The sequence below is a fragment of the Dermacentor albipictus genome, chromosome 7 (genome assembly GCF_038994185.2).
Source record: "Dermacentor albipictus isolate Rhodes 1998 colony chromosome 7, USDA_Dalb.pri_finalv2, whole genome shotgun sequence".
Classification (NCBI taxonomy): Eukaryota; Metazoa; Arthropoda; class Arachnida; order Ixodida; family Ixodidae; genus Dermacentor; species Dermacentor albipictus.
The window spans coordinates 4,335,771-4,354,407 of record NC_091827.1 but is presented as its reverse complement, the minus strand read 5'-3'; the positions used below and the strand labels follow the sequence as shown (position 1 = coordinate 4,354,407).

Below are 18,637 nucleotides of genomic sequence, written 5' to 3'. Positions count from 1 at the left end.
GCTTATCTCGTCTCACTTGGCGATAGCAACTCTACCGAGTGCGAAAAAGCCGATTGTCCGCACGCTGTCGGTTGATGTCGGGAGGAGAATGGTCGTCTCGCACAAAAGAACTCGGCACACTTTTCATGAGCCGGTGTCGTGGTTGTCCTGTCAACGTCGTCGGCACTTATTTCTCTGGGGAGGGGGGATCCTCCGGGGTCATCGCAAGGCAGCGCGCGCCCAGTGTCGGATTGTGAGGAGAGCCGCTTGTTTAAGGGATGCTTGTGACGTGGATTTGGATTTGGTTGGAGGCGAAGCCGCCTTTTCTCCGCCGCAGCGACAACTTCCACCTTTTCGTTGGGGTCCTCGATGATGTAGTACGTCGCGTGTCCTGTTTTTCTCGTCCCTGTGTTTACGTGTGCTGAAGAGGGCTTGCACGTTTGGCTCGGGCTACACGATAGCATGTGCGTATGGCGTGCAGCTGGAATATATTGTGAATGTGGCCTCTCGCTAAACTACAATTGCGCGCTGGGATTCTTAACGTGTCTCTCAAGGCACACGCTGGCTTTCGCGCGCGGTCACACGCACCCAGTTTGTTGAAGCTATACCGTATTGTATCGCTACAGCGCCATACACTGTACAGAGTTGGAGTTCTAGGTTCGTTTCTCTGCCAGTAAGTAATCGAGCGTTCCCCGGCAGGTGAAGGTCGAACAAAGTTTTGGAGAAACACTTCAGCGGTGAAAATAATTTGGTACTTATCTCTAGTATCCTTGCTTTAAACTTTCACATCACACGGAGTTCTCAGGGTTCCAGTCCGGCGTCCGGTGTAAAGCGCGCGTGCTGATATTCCGAGCCGGAATTCAGCAACGACACCCTGACAGGATTCCTGTGATTTACTGCTGCCAGTTTTCAATGTTTCGGTATGCGTATACACATCATCCTCGCGGTTCGCCGCTGCAGGTGGAGCCGCGTTGGCCGACAATCGCTTTGCTGAGGGGACGCACTGTTCTCGTTGGCCGTTCAGTGCGCGCCCATATAGACGAGTGCAAAGGAAGCCCAAGCAGTGTGTACGCTTGCCTGCCGACAAGCGTGCGTACACGCCGTTAATGCCGCTGGGACGAACTGCGCGCTGTCTACTTCGTATACCGGAAGGAAGTGGCTGCTGACCGCACTGTAACTGTGTGTGTATACATAGCTTACGCACGCTGCTGACACCTGCTAGTAAAGAGGCGCTCCATGGGAGTCAAGGAGCGAGAGAGAAACGCATGTGGGCGCCTTCCAGATTGGTAGGCACGCTTCGATGCGCGCAAACCGCCCGCACCGAGTCGGAGGCACGTATCGGCGTAAACCTTCGTGATCTGCGCGTTGCGTGCAAAGCCACCGAGGATTAATACGAGCCCAGCCGGCGAGCAACGTGCGAATCGCGTATACGTGCTGCCCGTTGGGTTCTCCGCTCCCGGTGTACAGTTTCGGTGCTCGTGTACGAGGCTTTATGTAACGCGCGCGACCTCTCCCGCGCGCATGCGTGTCGGACTCCTGCGTACGTGCCTGCGGTGCTGTGCTGCGAGAAAGCGTGGCGGACGGGCGTGCTCGCTGGATTGTCTCGCAGCGCCAGCCTTACACAGCCTCCGGTGTTTATGTCCGTAAACGCCCGAGCCCGTGTGTAATCGAGCGCGCGTGCGGTGTCGAGGGTGCAACCTTGAGGCGGAAGTGCGAGCTCTCTGTCGGCCGACCGCAGTGCGCAGTGCCATCGCCGTGCACGAGAGCGCGTACGTGGCGCACCACACTCGGTGGAACAGGAGGATCCAGCGATTTGGGCAGACGCAGTGCATGGTACTCCGCGTCGTGGCGCCCCTCGGTGAATGCGCTGAATAAGGCGGCCAAATGCATACTCGGCAGGCCGTCGGACGGTTGGTAACGTGGCCTCCAACTAAAGTCACTACAGAGGGAAACTTGTCGCTGGCGATCGTTTAACTACCACGAGAATGATGAGTATAGTGTACATATTTGTATATAGTCGTAGTTCCTGTCGTTTAGGACGTCCCTGTGACTTGTATTTATTATGTCTTATCTACCTCTAATGGCCTCAGTTTCCGAGCGGGTATTCTTTTTTTTTTTTTGTAAACGCATGATGGTGATGCAACTTTGTGTCCGCGCATAATTGTAGCGACTTCTTGCAATTTATAACGCAATGTTCTGTCGAAGACATAACACCCTAAGCTGCGGCGCGACATCGATTACTGAGCTCATGGAACCTTTGGTAAAGAAACGCCACCTTGTTGATTCATTCCTAAATGCTTAAGTATTGCGAGCGTCTTTCTTTCTGGCTTGAGTATGTACAGCGTTACATAGAAGTAGGGGTGAATTAGAGTATAGTTGCACAACTTACTGCGGCTTGCCGAGCACTACTTGTTGGTAGACGGAAGTTAGATTCGTTCGGAATCGTGCAGAATCGATGCCACCTGTGGACTAGCTTTACTTTGACCTTTTATAGCCTGTTTTTTTTTTTCTGAAGAAAAACATTCTAAATGCGGTTAGAAATACTTGTATGCGAGGTAAGAACATCTCAAGTCGGTCTCGAATCATTTGCTACGCCGGGTGCGATTTTCAGACTCGTTTAAAGAAAAGTGAAATGGGTATCAAGCACAAAATAGTGCTTTATTAATCGCTTTTTTCGCACTGACTAAACTCGGACTTGGCATATGAACCGTCTCGCATCGTATGGCAGTGTGCAAAAAAGTCGGCATTGCAGAAACTTCACTTTATGCACATGTATGGATGCATTCGCACGAGTTCCTTGCTTACCCCTCGCTGTAGTTCACCCTCGCTGGAAGCAGCATGCGCAGAGCGTCGTTTCCCGAGTCGGGGGGGGGGGGGGGGGGCGCACGTTGACGCGTTTTAGCCGAATGAACACACGCGACGTCACATTGGGGATTTCTATCGCTTAAGCGTCCTGTTTAAATTTATGGGCTCAAATTTAGTCCGGCAACGGGTTATAAAGGCTTACGTTCAGGCGCGCCGCTCACGTAAGGTCCAGTTCACTGAGACTCACTGTGACTCGCAGTTATACTCGCATTGACTCGGTCAGATTCATACTCACGCCAACTCGCACTCACTTCGACTGACTCAGGCTTAGGCTCACACTCGCTCGTGCCCACTGTATAAGACTTATGGCGTTTTTCACTTGTCGATCTGGAGCGGGTTCGCGCTTTCCGTTGGTCGTTTCGGATCACCTCGCTCCGCGCCGGATCGCTCTCACTTGCTCCGCCACCGAGGCGCGGATTCGGGCGGAAATAGCTCGCCTCACTTCCGTCTTCAAGCGAAATTGTGTTGCTTTGTCGCACAACATTGTGTTGCTTCGCAAAATGGCTGCGTTCGGTGCTGCTGCTGAGCTCGCGTTTAGCGATGAGAGCTCGGACCTTCAGCGATTACGAAATGACGCTGGTGCTGTACGAAGCCTTCTATGCACGTTGTCCATGCGCAATCCTTGCGGGCGCGACATGGAACTGACGGACATTGCGACTGCAGCGGTGAAATTACGCACGGAGGACGGCGACTCTGGTTGCCGTGGAAACGTACAGAGCGGAAGTCGGGCATTGTTTCCGGAACCGGTTTGTGTCACGTGTACGCAGACTTCCTGTGCGATCCCCCGCGGAGCGTTTTTGCGCTCCGCTGGCCGATTCGGATTTGTGAAACCCGAGCGCTCGCTCGAGGATTTCGGCGGCCGCTCCAGATCGACCAGTGAAAAACGCCATCACTCAGTCCTGAGGGTGTCCCTATAGCTTCACTGTGTCTGGGCAAGTCGACTCGCCAGTTCGGCGAGATATGGCCAGTGACAACTTAAACTCTCCATAAGCTATACTGTTCTCCTCACGGAACGTGAATAGCGTGGTGACCCTGTGAGTTTGCGTATACACATCCTCCCAACCCTCAGCGACGGCTCCACGTCATGATGCTTTAACCCCCCCCCCCCCTCCCCTATGTGTGGCTCTGTGGACAGGTTTCTCGGGCTCGATGCCTTCTGTAAACTCGAGAGAAGAGAGAGAAATGGCCCGTAGATTTGAATCTAAAACTGCGAAATAAATGTTTGGAAAGGGCCACGCGCTTCCGGTGACCTGGGCACGGCGCGACCCGTTAGCGACTATGGCTCGTGCGTACTCGTGTGTACGGAAACAGGAGCGAGTAGCAATGCTGGGTGTCGTCCATCACGTGTTCAGCGGCAACGGCGCGCGAGCCACAATAGAAACGGTCCGCTATGTCGGGATGACGTCCTTCCTCTGTTTCCCGCGTCTTTATACACGCGTCGTGGGCTCTTGCTCGACCGCGTGTGTGCGCGCCTCGTGGGCAGGCGGAACAATTGGAGGGCGCGTAGGAGCGCCTGCGGTACGCGGTACGTGCTGAACATTGGAGGTGCGTGTCATCGCGAATCGCCCGGGTCGGTGCGCGTTCTTCTGCTTGAAGAAACACAGGGCGCAAAGAACACACAGACACATAGAGAGTGAGAGAGAGAGAGATAACTTAAAGAAAGAATGGTTAGATGGCCTGCGCCATACTTTGTCGTCTTGTGTGATTAGACGCATCAAAATATACCCAGGAGGAGGGGAACCGAGACGCCCGGTTTTTGTGAGTCACAATCGTGTGATGCCAACAGATGTCAGTGAAGTCAAGGAAAATCAGAGGGGCAAATAATTTGTTGTTTTAATTGAGAATGTCATGCTGATGGAAAATGCACCTGGAAGAAGAAAAACAACTAGCACCTTCGGCGATTTGTTTTTATTACGATAGGAATTATGTGGGCACTCCAGGTGCATTTCTACCGTTGCCGTGGTGTTCCGTATAAGTTCAAGTACGATAACATCGCCCCCGCATGCCGCGTGCTGTATGCGCGAGTGAAAGCGTGCGAGGGTGAGCCGACGACGACTGCTCAATCTCGCGCGCGCACGGTAGGAAAGTAGGGAGGAAGCGCGTCGTCTTCCATCGCGCGCAACGCACCGGGGGGGATGTGGGGGGAAGGGCATTCTACTCCGGCGGCTGCTTCGTCTGACGCGGCCGTGCGGGCCCTGAGTAATACTTGTTGGGGGGCTAGTTGGTGCATGTTTCCAGAAGAGGGTTATAGCGCCGAAAAAAACACAACACAGAGCGAGCGAGACGGGACAGCGATGTGAAAGCGATGTGCGATGGGGACAGAGTACGAGTGCGTTATAGCTTCGTGCGCGCTGTGTTCCCTCCGCTTAGTTGGCGTTGATGCGAAAGGCAGTATGAAGGTCAATTCGCTCGCTGCTGCTGCCACGCTTCCTCACTCCAGCAACGCAGCAGCGTTTTGGGAGTGTTGGTATGACATGACGAGGCATATTAGCGGCGAGAATTAGGAGAGGCGCCCTCTCGCGAGTGACGTCACGGCCAGGACGCCGCTTCCTCCGGCTCGCTCGGCTACCGCGCGCGCTCGTTCGCTTCGTGTATGCTTGGTGTATGGGTGGCTGGAGCCGCAACTATTGAAGGAGATGTCGGCTTCTTTCTGCTGCCATGCCTGAACCACAGTCCCTTCTCCTAAAGCGCGTGAGTCAATTAAATTTGCGGCCTGGATATCGCAAGCTATGCAACGGGCATTGCAATGGATATATGAGCCGTGTCTGTCCATAAATTTTGCGTAAAAGGAATGTCTGAAAATTCAACACGCGAAATTGTGTATGATGTCTCACTAAACACTTAACATTCCCTTAGTATTTAGCTATGAGAGACATTGCATTTTACATGGAAGAAAAATCTTGGTAATTGGCGTCAGCATGTTGTCCGTGTTAGAAAGACACTGCCCAGCGAAGTTGCCATCATAATTCTTATTACTCTGGTGTGTTGTTCTCAAATATGGCCATTCATTAATGCGTAAAAAAATAGGCGCGCATTTCTTATGAAAAAGTTTGCTGCTACTTTCATCCCCCTCTGAAACAGGCCTCCAAAAAAACTAATTGCTCGTGGCTGCTAGCACGACGGCGCGTCATGTAGAGTATTTACATAGTCAATTCACAAACACCATAGTAGCAATCACCTCAAAGAAAGGTTTCGTTGTTAAGAGGAAGCTTTAGCTCCGGTGCGCCTATCTAAATACATGTAAAAGCAGAATTCGTTTTTCTCGGCAACTACTGTACCAAATTTGACGAGGTTTGTTGCATTTAAAAGAAAAACTTTAAATCTAGTGACTGTTGGTTTCGATTTTTCGATTTACGGCTTCAATTTTGTATTAAAAAATGGCAAAAATCGCAAATTTTCATAAAACGAAACTATCAAGTTTACAACTCCGTAACTCAGCAAGGAAAAATGATATCGCAATTCTGTGAATTGTGCCTAAAAGCACATCTAAAGCGGACAAATTTGACGTCTTACACATGAATCTAAAAAAATTTTATTAATATGTAATTACAAATTTTGCAAAACCGTTGTAACCAACGTAGCAAATTCACATAAGATGTAAAATGACATATTGCATTTGTCCGCTTTGAATGATCTAATGGATGCCGTTTACAGAACCGCGATATCAGTTCTTGATGCAGAGCTATGAATTTGTGAACTTCATGCTTCTATTTTTTTCGAACGGTCGAATATTTGAAAATCGTTTTAAGAAAATTCAAGCCCTAAATCGAAATTCCGCTTCCAATAGTCACTAGAATTTAACTTTCTCTTTTAAATGCAACAAATTTCATCAAAATCGGTCCTGTGGTTATCTCAGAAAAACGTTTTTGCGTTTTTACATGTATTTGAATAGGCCGCGTCGGAGTTGGGCCCGAGCTAAAGCTTCCTCTTAAGATCGAGAGCCAATCAATTGAAAGTGATGAAATGTTTCATAGTGGCCCTCAGGAGCATTTATGGACAATATGACACACCCCTGATCACCTAACGGTAGCAATCGACTGTCAGTATGGCGAAGCACGCTGTGTTCGCGAAACCCATCAGTTCACTACAACTTCGGTTGAACAGCAGTTTTCCCTCCTCTATGGATCTAGGGAGGACAGAGGCTTTTTAAGCAGTTTTTTGTCGGCTGCTGGTGCTCGTGAAGCAGTGTGCTTGAGGCTGTGTGCTCGTGTGCTGTGTGCTCGTGTGCTGTGTGCTCGTGTGCTGTGTGCTTCTTGCGTGCTCCTTTTGGTAGTCACGCTAAAGTGTAAATAAATCCGGTACCCCTAGTTCCTCCCTACGACCTCCAACTCTTACACCGTGCACTTTGACCATCTTGCTGGACGAGGGGCTGCTGCCATATCTCTATGTTTCCGTCGCTGCATAAAAAAGATATTAAAAAATAACAGAAAAGCGGATAATTTTCTGCTGCCAGGATGCTGTCGTACACTTTCTTTGGCCGACGTTTGCTAACACGAGTAGCGCGGCGAATGCATGTTCGCGCACTTGCTGGCTTCGAACCCCGATTTCTTTAGGGACTCATTGCTCGACCGCTGCCCACTGTAGGTGTGCACGCTGCTCAATCAGGGGAGAATGTTCAGGTAGTATTGCAGAATTGAGACTGTGGCGGCAAGAAGACGTGGGACGACACGCACACAGGACACGACGCTTGCCGTCCTGTGTGATTCTCGTCCCGCATCCTTTTTACGCCATAGTTAGGTATACACGTCTGAACCCTCGTTTTTCGGAGTCTGTACCGGCGTGCCAGGTCATCCTCCTCGTACACGATTCTCCGAACTATGCGTATATGCGCAGGCTCGATACGTCCGCATCAACGTCGATTTGAGCGAGTCTGCGTGCCGGGCGAGCCACTTTCGTGCTAGTGAGAGAAGAATATGGGGTTCCAGAATCGGGCATAGGCTGCACGGGAGAGGAAATCCGAGTTTTCGCAACCTCGACGTCAAAGTGCTCGTGCTCTGTGGTCGAGAAAGAAGGTGAGCCCTGCCTCAATGCGCGGCAGTTGTCGGGACGAATTTTTATTTTTGCCACTCGCGCCTCTTTTCACGCGCAAAGCTCGATATATTCAAGATGGCTTTTGCATTCCGTCTCCCATTGTAACGTGACTGTCTGGAATGGAACCCGCGGCCGCGGTGTGTGTAATATTGCTTCCAGAAACAAATCAGCAACGAAAAATAGGAGAGCGAAGAGGACGGAGCGAGCGCCGCTACACGGCAGGCGCGCACACTCTGTGCGTCGTGTCTCTCGGCGTTCGGCTTCGTCCTTCTGCTGCGCCGTCGCTTGTCGGCGATGTCCCGTGTCTGCACCATAGAGTTTCTCATTATAACACCTAGAGGGTAATCTGGCGCCACCGTCTATGGGAGTTTCTTAAGGGGGCACCGTGTCGTCATGGGAATGACGGTATATATGTCTGCGAGGCTCGTGTTGGCTGGTGTTGTAAGAGGCTTCGTCTGAAACGTGGATATGGCTACGCAAATAACGCGTTCTCAAAGTAAAATCTTCATAAAATGTTTCCATTCACGCATATTACATCTTTACTCACCCACGATGCATGACCAAGCGAAGAAAAGCAAGAACAGACGACCAACTGTTGCAAAGCGAGCGCGAACCTTGTCGTTTGTCCTCCAACTGTGGGGAGGCGTACTGCTCCTTGTCCCATATGCTCTGGCAATGCCCTGCGTTACGCAGCTCATCGCTAACCACTCTAACCGACTGGGAGGCAGCCCTTGAGAGCGGCGACCTCTCAGAGCAACTACGGGCTGTCCAGAGGGCCTGCGACAGGGCGGAGGACCACGATCTTCCGACCCCGACGTGGGTGCGGCCCGCGACGGCTACGGGGACTCCCTGAAAAGGGGGGTACCCTAAGGCCGGTTCCTCAGGACCATTAATAAAGTTCTTTGTCTGTCTGTCTGTCCGCCAACTTTAGCGGCCCACTGATACTTTTTACGTAACATGTAGTCGTACAAACAATAACAAGTTCTCATAGTTAAACAAAACATGTTTTCGCTTAATTATAAAGCTAAAACAGCTTTTCACGTGCTGTTCTAGCAGAAAATGAATCATTGTGACAGACGGAACGGTACTTGCCAAGCACATCTTCAAGGTGTCCTGTCTCTACGAGAACACGAGAACGATGCCAATCCGAAGTCACAATATACCGGCATTCCCATGCATACCACAGCGCAGCAGCGCCAGATTTCCCTCTAGGTAATGTAGTGAGAAACTCTATAGGTCTGCACAGCCCGCCGCCGTCTTGCAGGTGGCGCTTCTCGCGAAGCGCGCGCGCCGTTTGGTGCCTTTGAGATGACGGCGGACGCGGAGGAAAATGGATTTTCGCGGGCCTCACCCGACCCCCGTACGAGGAAGAGGATGCGCGCTCGTTCGCGGACAGCGCGTCGCTCTCCCTTGATTGTGATGCATCGGCGTCGTACGCGGTCCTTCCCTCGTCCTTCGCACAGTGCGTGCGGGGCGTTTAACGCTCGCCCGTCCACTGTGTGTGCCGCGCGTTTTGTGTACCGCGTTCGTGCACTTGGACGAGCTGGAGTTCTCCGCGGGGGTTGCGACCTCTCGTCGCTCCTTCCTATGCGCCACCGTATGGTATACCTTGTGCCAGGCGTTTTTCTTTTTCTTTTTTTTTTTCTCGCGACGGTGTCCAGTGTGCACATCTGTCCCTAAGCACGCACCGCGTCCATTTGCGGTCTTTCCGCGGGTCTCGGTAAACAGTGCGGGCGTGTAATTGATGCGCCTGTGTTCCACGTGAGCGTTGACCGAGTGCGGACGTGAACGTGCTCCCTGGCAGGCGTCGGAGCCTTGTCTAATTGCCCGATGCGGTGTAATACGTGTTTTCAGAATAAGCGCTTACTACGCGGACAATGAACCGGAAGGTGACGAACGGGTTTTCAAAGCATGGTGCGGGCACATCAACCAGCCCAGATTTCAGTGCTGATGCCTACAGTATGGCAAGTACACCTGTAGTTTCATATATAAGGGGTGATCGTCCTTAAGTTTTAAATACTTTTTAAAATTCGCCCGTGTCAGATAGCATAATCGAGTTGGGCGTGTATATATATATATATATATATATATATATATATATATATATATATATATTCAAGCCAACACTTCATTTGAGTCAACCAGGAGAGCATGGTGGCTTCAGGAAAGGATATACTACTATGGATCAGGTCCGTGTCAGTCAGGTAATTGAGAAATATACGAAGTACAATCACCCTCTATATATCGTACTTATATGAAAAATGCATTTGATTGAATAGAGATACCATCAATAATGGAGGCATTGCGTAATCAAGGAGCACAGAAGGTATATGTGAATATCTTGGGAATTATCTACAACTTGTGGGAGTTCCTTCGGTCTACCGGGGCGCAGTCGTTGCTGTGCCTAAGGCTCCGGACTTATTCGCCATTGCGAGGAAAACCTCTCCCAAATGCCTGCCCCTCGACCGCGCGCCATTTTCCCCGGGCGCCGCGGCCGCTTCCCGCGACGTCATGCTACGCGGCCCTGCGATTGGGTCGTGGGGCGTGACGTAGGGAACGTGACGTAGCGTGACGGCGATCGTCCCCGACTGGGGACGATCGCCGTGCGCGGGGGAGTCGTGCTGCGACAGGGACGAGCGCCGGTCACGAGAGGCAAGCTGCAAGGTACAGTCGCGGACAGAATAAAATGGACCACGGCGAAGGCGGCCGGAGCGGCTGCGGGGGCGGCGCTGCTATCGCGCTTCGTGCGCTCTCGACGAGAGTACCCCGAGTGACGTCAGACTTCTCCTCCGCACCCTCGCTCTCGCGCTGGCGCTTGTCGCGCTTGATAAATTTCTAGTGCCACGTTCGGCTCCTCTGATGCTGACGGTCGGGACGAAGGGGCGCGTGAATCGCCAGTAGTTCAGCACTTAGCGCTGTCGCGCAGTAGCGGACGGCCGCAGCACATCAAAGCGCCGCGCTGTGAAGGAACCAAACTCGATGTTTTTCTTTTGTCGGCGATTTACAGTCGCGGACGCAATGAAATGAGCCATGGCTTCGGGCGAAAAACGCGAACCAGTGCCAACAAGTGAAGGCGCCTGATACGTGTTGAGACGTCTGCTCTTGCATGCGCGTCCCTTTTAGTTCGCAGCCTCTCCAGACCTCTAACATCGACTTAGCGCTATTTAATCGTAGGGCGCAGCGCGAGGTGACGCCGCTACAGCGCCGCAACGTCTGGTGCGCTACCGGAATGGGTTGTCGGGGGTGCACTGTTCTGTGCGCCCAGCTCACGCTGTTGCTGACGTCTGCCACCATAAAGCCACAGTCCCTATACGTTTCTTTTTTCTGTCGCGTGACCACGATACCGCGTAGTCAATGATAACTGCGTCGTCTCGTCCACTAGACTCCAAATTATCCGTGCGTGATAGGTTGTTGGAATGACGGTGCGCGACCCACTCTATATTTGCCCATGCTATCTCGCACTGCTAGGGTTTATTCGCAGGAGATAATGCGATGAACTAAAAGGGACGTGCATGCAAGAGCAGACGTCTCAACACGTATCAGGCGCCTTCACTTGTTGGCACTGGTTCGCGTTTTTCGCTTGAAGCCATGGCTCATTTCATTGCGTCCGCGACTGTAAATCGCCGACAAAAGAAAAACATCGAGTTTGGTTCCTTCACAGCGCGGCGCTTTGATGTGCTGCGGCCGTCCGCTACTGCGCGACAGCGCTAAGTGCTGAACTACTGGCGATTCACGCGCCCCTTCGTCCCGACCGTCAGCATCAGAGGAGCCGAACGTGGCACTAGAAATTTATCAAGCGCGACAAGCGCCAGCGCGAGAGCGAGGGTGCGGAGGAGAAGTTTGGCGTCACTCGGGGTACTCTCGTCGAGAGCGCACGAAGCGCGATAGCAGCGCCGCCCCCGCAGCCGCTCCGGCCGCCTTCGCCGTGGTCCATTTTATTCTGTCCGCGACTGTACGTGAGCGACCAGCTATTTGTGTCCCCAACGCCCCGGCCTGGGGACGTTCACGTGCTTTGTCAGCTTGCGTAAGTGTGACTTGCTGAGTGGCTTTGCGTTCCGCCCTTGCGGTAGTCGCAGGCGCTCAGTGCGTCACATTTTGCGTGTCCGAACCGTCGCAGACCATTGTCGGTGACGGGAAGCGCTAGGTAGCGTTTGCGAACGCATTTCGGCCCGCGCGCGTAAACCATTGTTCGACGCGGCGTGTAACCCGCCTTCCTCGCCATCGGGAACCGCGGGCGCCGAGTGTACTCCGTGTGTTTGGGTGCAGTCTGGTACATGTTGGCCATTTGTGATCAATAAACGCCTTAACTGTCCTGGACGCCGTGTGTTCCTGGGAGAGCGCCCATGCGTACGGCCAGAGCCGTCTGGGTCTTTCGGCTCGGTGCTCGAATCTGCGGTGGGTCTATCGCCGTGCGCCGTCATGCCGCGTCGTGAGGCTCCACTTCTCGGGGGCCACTTGACGACGCCGCGCGCGGAGACGTACTGTGAGCGCACAAACTGCATCTACACACACGCACGTGTACACACGAACTTTGTTGCTGAACATTGTCCTGTTCAGCAACGCAAACACAGGGGATGAATTACAACAAATGACTGGGGCCTGAGTTGAGAAAGTGCAAAAGAGTGGAGTTGAAGATATTAATATGCACAAAAGAAAGATGATGTCAATAGCCTGGCATGGAAACAAGAATTAATGATCGCCAGTCAGCCTGTAGGTAGATGTAACTCACAACTCTGATTATGAGAAGGAAATTTACGGAAGAATAAAAAATTATGCGGATCCTTCACTTGATCTACTCCATCCTTTATCTCCTCTTCCTTACCTCTTATGTCGTACCCCACTACTCGCTAATGTATAAAGCCAGCAACGCGCCAGGAGTAGAAGGAAAGTTCGCCACAGATCTAAGCGAAGCTTTCTGTGTTGGTTGCTTTCATTGACGATAATTAGCGGTGTTCACGGTGAATGTTCCATTTCTTCAACGTTTAGCGCAACAAGAGAGTGGTTTGCTGTTAAACGTTACCTTGCGCCGTGCACCGCTGCGTAGTACGCAGAACACGCAGGGGGACGTACGTGTTTGCTTGAGGCGTTGTAGTGCGCCTTATACTTCATAACTTCTGCGAGGGTTGAGCATATTCTCACATGGCAATAAATATGTCATGTGAGGCATATTTATTAGTACAAGTATTATTATTTAGAAATATGAAACTTTAATTGCATTATGGAGCTATGCATTCCAATGCCACAATCGGATTGTGAGGGACGCCGCGGTGGCGGACTCCGGATTAATTTTGACCCGGTGGCGTTCTCTCACGTGTCCCTGAATCTAAGTGCACGAAAGTTTTTATTTCGCCCCCGTCGAGAGGCGGCTGCCGCGCTCGGGATCAAACCTTCGACCTCGAGCAATGCCATAGCCTCAAAGCGACCGCAGTTGACACAGCAGTGTCGATTTCGCTTGTGACCGCTTCCGTAGTGTCGCCTAGACCCTATACGGTGCGCTTTAATGCAGCTGTGTTTCTGCACGCCTTGCGTAAATTGTCCCCTTGACAAATTTGCCGGGTATTTATTTCTCAGATATAGCTGCAACGCATGGCTGTTGAAGGTGAACTTTTAAATGTGTCCCGTTTACCCGCAACCGCTGTCGTGTCTGTAGTAATAGCGTTGCTTTGCCTTCTCACGTCGCCTTTTACATTTTGAACAAGTTAAGGACCGCGCAAAGAGCGGTGGAACCAAAAATGTTCGGCGTAAGAGTCGGGAAGAGAGCGGTGTGGATCAGAAACGGGGATAGCCGATATCTTAGCTGTCATTTAACAAATGGATCTGGGCAGGCCATGTGTAGGACATATAAAAGGTGGAGCATTACAGTTGCAGAATGTGTGCCAAGCGAAAGGAAGCGCAGTCGAGGACGGCAGTAAACTGGGTGGAGTGATGAAATTGAGAAATTTGCAAGCGCAAGTTGGGATCAGCTAGCGCAAGAGAGTGATATCGTTGGGAGACGCCTTCCTCCTGCAGTAAACGCAAATAATAGGCTGATGATGATCATCATCATCGTCATTAGGAATTTATTCTATGCAACAACATGTGTCTATAAGCTGATTTTTCTGAACGTTTCTCTGTGTTGCTTTGGTTTCGTAGATGAAGTCCGGTAATATTTATTTATTTATTTGAAAGTACTGCAAGGCATGAATCGCGTGAAGCAGGAGGGTTTTTTGCATCACATGAGAAGATTGCAAGTGACACGAACAGAGAAGTCAGTAGCAAACGACATGCAAGGTCAGCAGCATGAAAACACTGAGAATTATAAAAATTGGCATTTCAGTGCAGCTACAGAGTTATCAGCGTTAAGAACATCCAGTGGTAAGAAATTCCACTCTCCAATGGATCGCAGGAAAAGAAAACTGTGTTTATTCCCGTGATTATTTCGGCACGGTCTTATTGTAAGTTTAAGGTGCGCGTGTCCGTGCAAGCTGCCGGTGCTGTCTGCTGACCCCCCTGCACTCTGCACTCTATGTAGATGTGCACGTAGCGCAACCAGCGTTGACATAAACGTTCCATTTAATGTTTGCCGATAGTGCGCAGAGCGACCGTGTGGCCGGTGTATTCTGCACTCGTGTTGTTTATACGAGCGACTGATGTGCGATGCATGTTGGTGACACGCAACGAAGGGAGCGCTCGGGCGGTGCATGTGCCGGGCCCAGCTGGAAGCGACACCGCCGCCATCTTTGATTACCTGAATTACTGCGAACACGACAGTCTCGTAGTCCCCTCTTACAGCACTACGGCTTCGGGAGCGGCGCATTGGGCACGCTGCGCTTCGCGGCGCGCATGCTCGCCCGAGGTTGTGTGTCGCTTTCGTCACGACGATCGCCGCAAGCGTCTGCGCAGCATGCCGTTCAGCGCACGCGCGTTCACGACAGGGGGGCGCCCGCGCAACACGCGCGAACGATCCTTGTTGCAGACGCAGGCGGCGGGTGCGAGCAGCCGGCTTGGGCGCAGCCCTCCGTGTGCTGTTAACGATGCGCCGCGCGTCCAACGGGCGTCCTTATCGCGATAATCGCGGCGATTCCGCTCATTGTCGGCGTCTGCGCACACGATGGCAGCCCGCGCGCGGCCGTGAACCGGCTGGCACGTCGCGCTTAGTCCGCACCTCTTGTGTCGGGGCTCGCTCGGAACTGCGTGTGCCGTGGCTATCCTAGCAAGCTAACCCTAGAATGCTTGAACCGTGCGTACCCATGGCTCGGCGAGCTGTATCCTCGAATCTGTTCGAGGCATCGGGCTTCCTTCAACATTTACCAGGGGCGATGTCTGGCGCTGCGATCTTTCGACTACCGCGGGAATGATTAGTACGTCGATTGTCTATTCTTCATGCTTCTGGCTTCAATCGTTTTACTGGCTATATCTTTACCGCCGTAAGTTTTCAGGCAATAGCAGTCCTTTTTTTTCGGGTCCGTCAGGGCAATGAATTTCTGCGCACGAACGTAATCATTGCGAATTGTAATAATTGCAACACAAATTTCGCCTGAAAAGGGTAAATATGCACAGTCAGAAAGTAGGTTTAAGCTCCAAGGACGCAGTTTAGCCAAATCCGTCAACTGCCTATCATTCCCACGCTGGCTGAGCTGCGATACTATTTTACATCGCCCTTGCGTGCTGTCTCGACGCCCTCATCGCCCGCCGTCCCGAGAGCGGGGGAGGAGGTACGTACGTACACTAGCGCACCAGTTTTCCTTCTAGCAAATTTTGTAGAAATCTTTGCGCTTCAAGCGTAGCCTCCGAGATGTGCAGGCCTCGTCCCGAAGTGCGCGTTCGTCGTTTTGTGCGGCACAGATCGGTTGACCCGCATGCTGTATCCGAGCGAGTGCGGTAGCTCGGGCGCGGTTTGAGCCGAGCGCGGAGTCGGGCCCGACCTCAGCCCGCGACGTGCGTGCTCGCGAGAGGCCGCCACTGCGTTCGGGCCGAACGAAATCGGCGTGGCCGACTGCCCCAGTGCATGGGCGTAAATAGTGGCCGCACGCACCGAGTTGGCGCGGCAGAGTCGTGCACAATCCTGGCGCCTAGATTGTGCAGCAAACAAGAATAGATGGTCGAAAGAGAGCGACGGCTGATCGGGCGTTTCTTCGCATCGGAATTCTATTAGAGGTACCCGGAAGTCGAGACTCGCGGAAGACTATGGATACACAGCGTCCGCTCCCCTTTCCTTTCTTTTCTCTCCCTCTTTTTTTTTTTCGTGGGTGCTAACACGCACGAAATTTGCCAGCAACATACGCGCCGTTTCGCTGCGTTCTTTCTGTAGCGCATATGTGTGAAGCTCGAATGTGTGCGGTGTGTGTCTATATGCATAGTAGCTTCGTTTCATTGGCCGTGTGCGTGGCGCGATGCATCTATTGCTGCGTGCGTTATATATTCGCGCTCACGCCCGAGACAAAGAAAGAAGAAAAAGCATCGCCGCCCTTTTCCGACGTGACCTCGGGCGACCTTCGAACAGTGCACCGCGGGTCGTGACTTCCACTGCGGCGTTGACCGGAGTCGCCGTTCGCGCGGCGGCGCCTCGTGCCTCCGCGCGCGCAGGTGCGCATGCGCGTGAGAAGCATGCGCCCGATTCAAGAGCAACCGGCGCGCCCTGTGGCGCCTGTGCGTGTGGGTATTAGCCAGTTTTGGAAATTGCGAGCCCAAGCGTTTTTGCGTGCCCAAGTGTGTCCACGCCCTGCTTGCGTTCTCTTGTACACCTTGCGTCGTCTGGCTGTTTACGTACGTCGCCTACCTGACTTCTGGCTGCGCGACACCTATGCTCCATCTCATATCTCACATCTCAGCCGAAATTAGGAGGCGTACACAGACAATATCCTTGCTCAGCGAAATATAGTGCCGGGCGTAACTGTCTGATTAGAGGAAGCTTTAGCTCGGGTGCTCCTATCTAAATACACGTAAAAGGAGAATTCGTTTTTCTGGGCAACAACTGTGCCAAATTTGAGGAGGTTTGTTGCATTTAAAGGAAAACCTCAAAATCTAGTGACTGTTGCTTTCGAATTTTTGATTTATTTCGTCAATCTTTAATAAAAATTATGATATAAAAATGTTCAAAGAACGAAACTATCGAGTTGACAACTATGTAACTCAACAACGAAAAATCATAATACAATTCTGTGAATCGCATCTAATAGTACATCTAAAGCGCACAAAATTTATATGTTACACATGAATGTCGAAAAATTTAGTAATGTGGAAATGCAGCTTCTGCAGAACCCCTGTAAACAACGTAACAGATTCATGTAAAATGACATATCGAATTTGTCCGCTTTCAATGATCCAATGGGTGCCGTTTACAGAACCAAGATATATGTTCTTGATGCAGAGCTAGTAATTTGTAAACTTCGTGCTTCTTCTTCTTTTTTTTTTCAAACTTGCCGGTTTTTGAAAATCTTAACAAAATTCGGGCCCTAAATCGAAATCCCGCTTCCAGCAGTCATTAGCATTTATCTTTGTCTCTCAAACGCAACAAATTTCATTAAAATTGGTCCAGCCTGGGGTTACCTGAACAAAGTGTTCTTGCGTTTTACGTGTATTTCAATATGCCGCGTCGTAGTTGGGCCCGAGCTAAAGCTTCCTCTTAATGGGGGGGATTAGAGGTTGTTTTTTTGCTTGGTATATAATGCGTGGCAGGGATGCGCGACATGTAAGGTCCTTTGCGCATGCACGTCGTATGCCGCGAATTCAGAAACCGCCGAGCAGACGACGGGGCGTGGTTGAACGCATCTCGAGGGTCATTCAGCACTTCCGGTTGGGTCCTGCAGCGCCCACAGTGCTGCGAACAACTTGTGGGACGCAGTATAAACACCCCGTTGTTGTCGGGTGGTGTTGCGCACAAGCTGATGGAGAAGAGCGCCCCGTTTACTTTTTGCGCTCGTTCCAAGTATGTGACGCCACGTACTCGCTGATGATATCTCAACTGCATTTTTTTTTCTTTGTGTATTCTATCTTTCTTGTTTCGTGCTGATGTTTATTTCGATTTTGTTTCTCTTTCCTTTTGAGCGAAGGCTTTAGGTGTTTCTTGTCTAGGCGGTAAAGACGAAGACGGCTCTTGGCGCTGTCTTGCGGTCAGATGGCTTGCCCGTATAGTGACCAAAATGACAGCTCAAAAGATTTGCAACCTAGGTGGCATCGGGATTCGATATCTTGCTCTGACGGCGGAATTTGAGTGCTGATGTTGCGACAACAACGAAATAAACGAGAAAACGATAACGGACAAGAAAGCTTACGTTGCGCTTTCGTTGAGGTGCTTGTATAGCGTAGGACGACGACGGACCAAAATAAAAAGAAGGCAACGAGGATTTTCGTGCTCCTGTGGGATGGAACGGAGGAGCTGCCACGCGGCGTGTGCCGTAGCAGTTTTAAAGCGAAACTTCCTTTGACCGGGTTTGGCGTGGCTACCGCCGGGTCGATCGGCGGATTGTATACGTGGATGTATTTGGAGATGAAGGTTTTTTTATTATTTCTTTTTCGCTAACAGAAGTTAAAGAAAAAAATCTCCCGTGGCAGCTTGCACAATTCTATATCTTCAGCTAGATTCAGAGGCAAACATTACTTTTTTTGAGAAATCATAATGAATACTTCATGAATTATCATATTTTCTCAAATTACCTTCTCAACTAATTGCTTTAGGTACATATTGCAAACTAGGAGTTTTAGCCGGTGACTTCGAAAGTAATGCCCACTTAGAATGAATTGTGCGCACGACGTCAGTTGAATAGATGAATAGGTGTTGTAG

The 18,637-nt window shown here is 51.3% G+C and overlaps 1 protein-coding gene across 7 annotated transcripts in view; it reads left to right on the top strand.

Annotated features, from left to right (window-relative positions):
- The window catches only part of LOC135920784 (serine-rich adhesin for platelets-like), a 658,268-nt gene that overhangs the window by 130,990 nt on the left and 508,641 nt on the right, over positions 1–18,637 (top strand). Inside the window, exon 3 of one of the 7 annotated variants that reach the window (XM_065455041.1) lies at positions 7,678–7,856. The exons of the other annotated variants lie outside the window; for them this stretch is intronic. The gene's annotated coding sequence lies outside the window, so the exon portion shown is untranslated. The remainder of the gene's footprint in view (positions 1–7,677; positions 7,857–18,637) is intronic. 7 annotated transcript variants of the gene reach the window in all.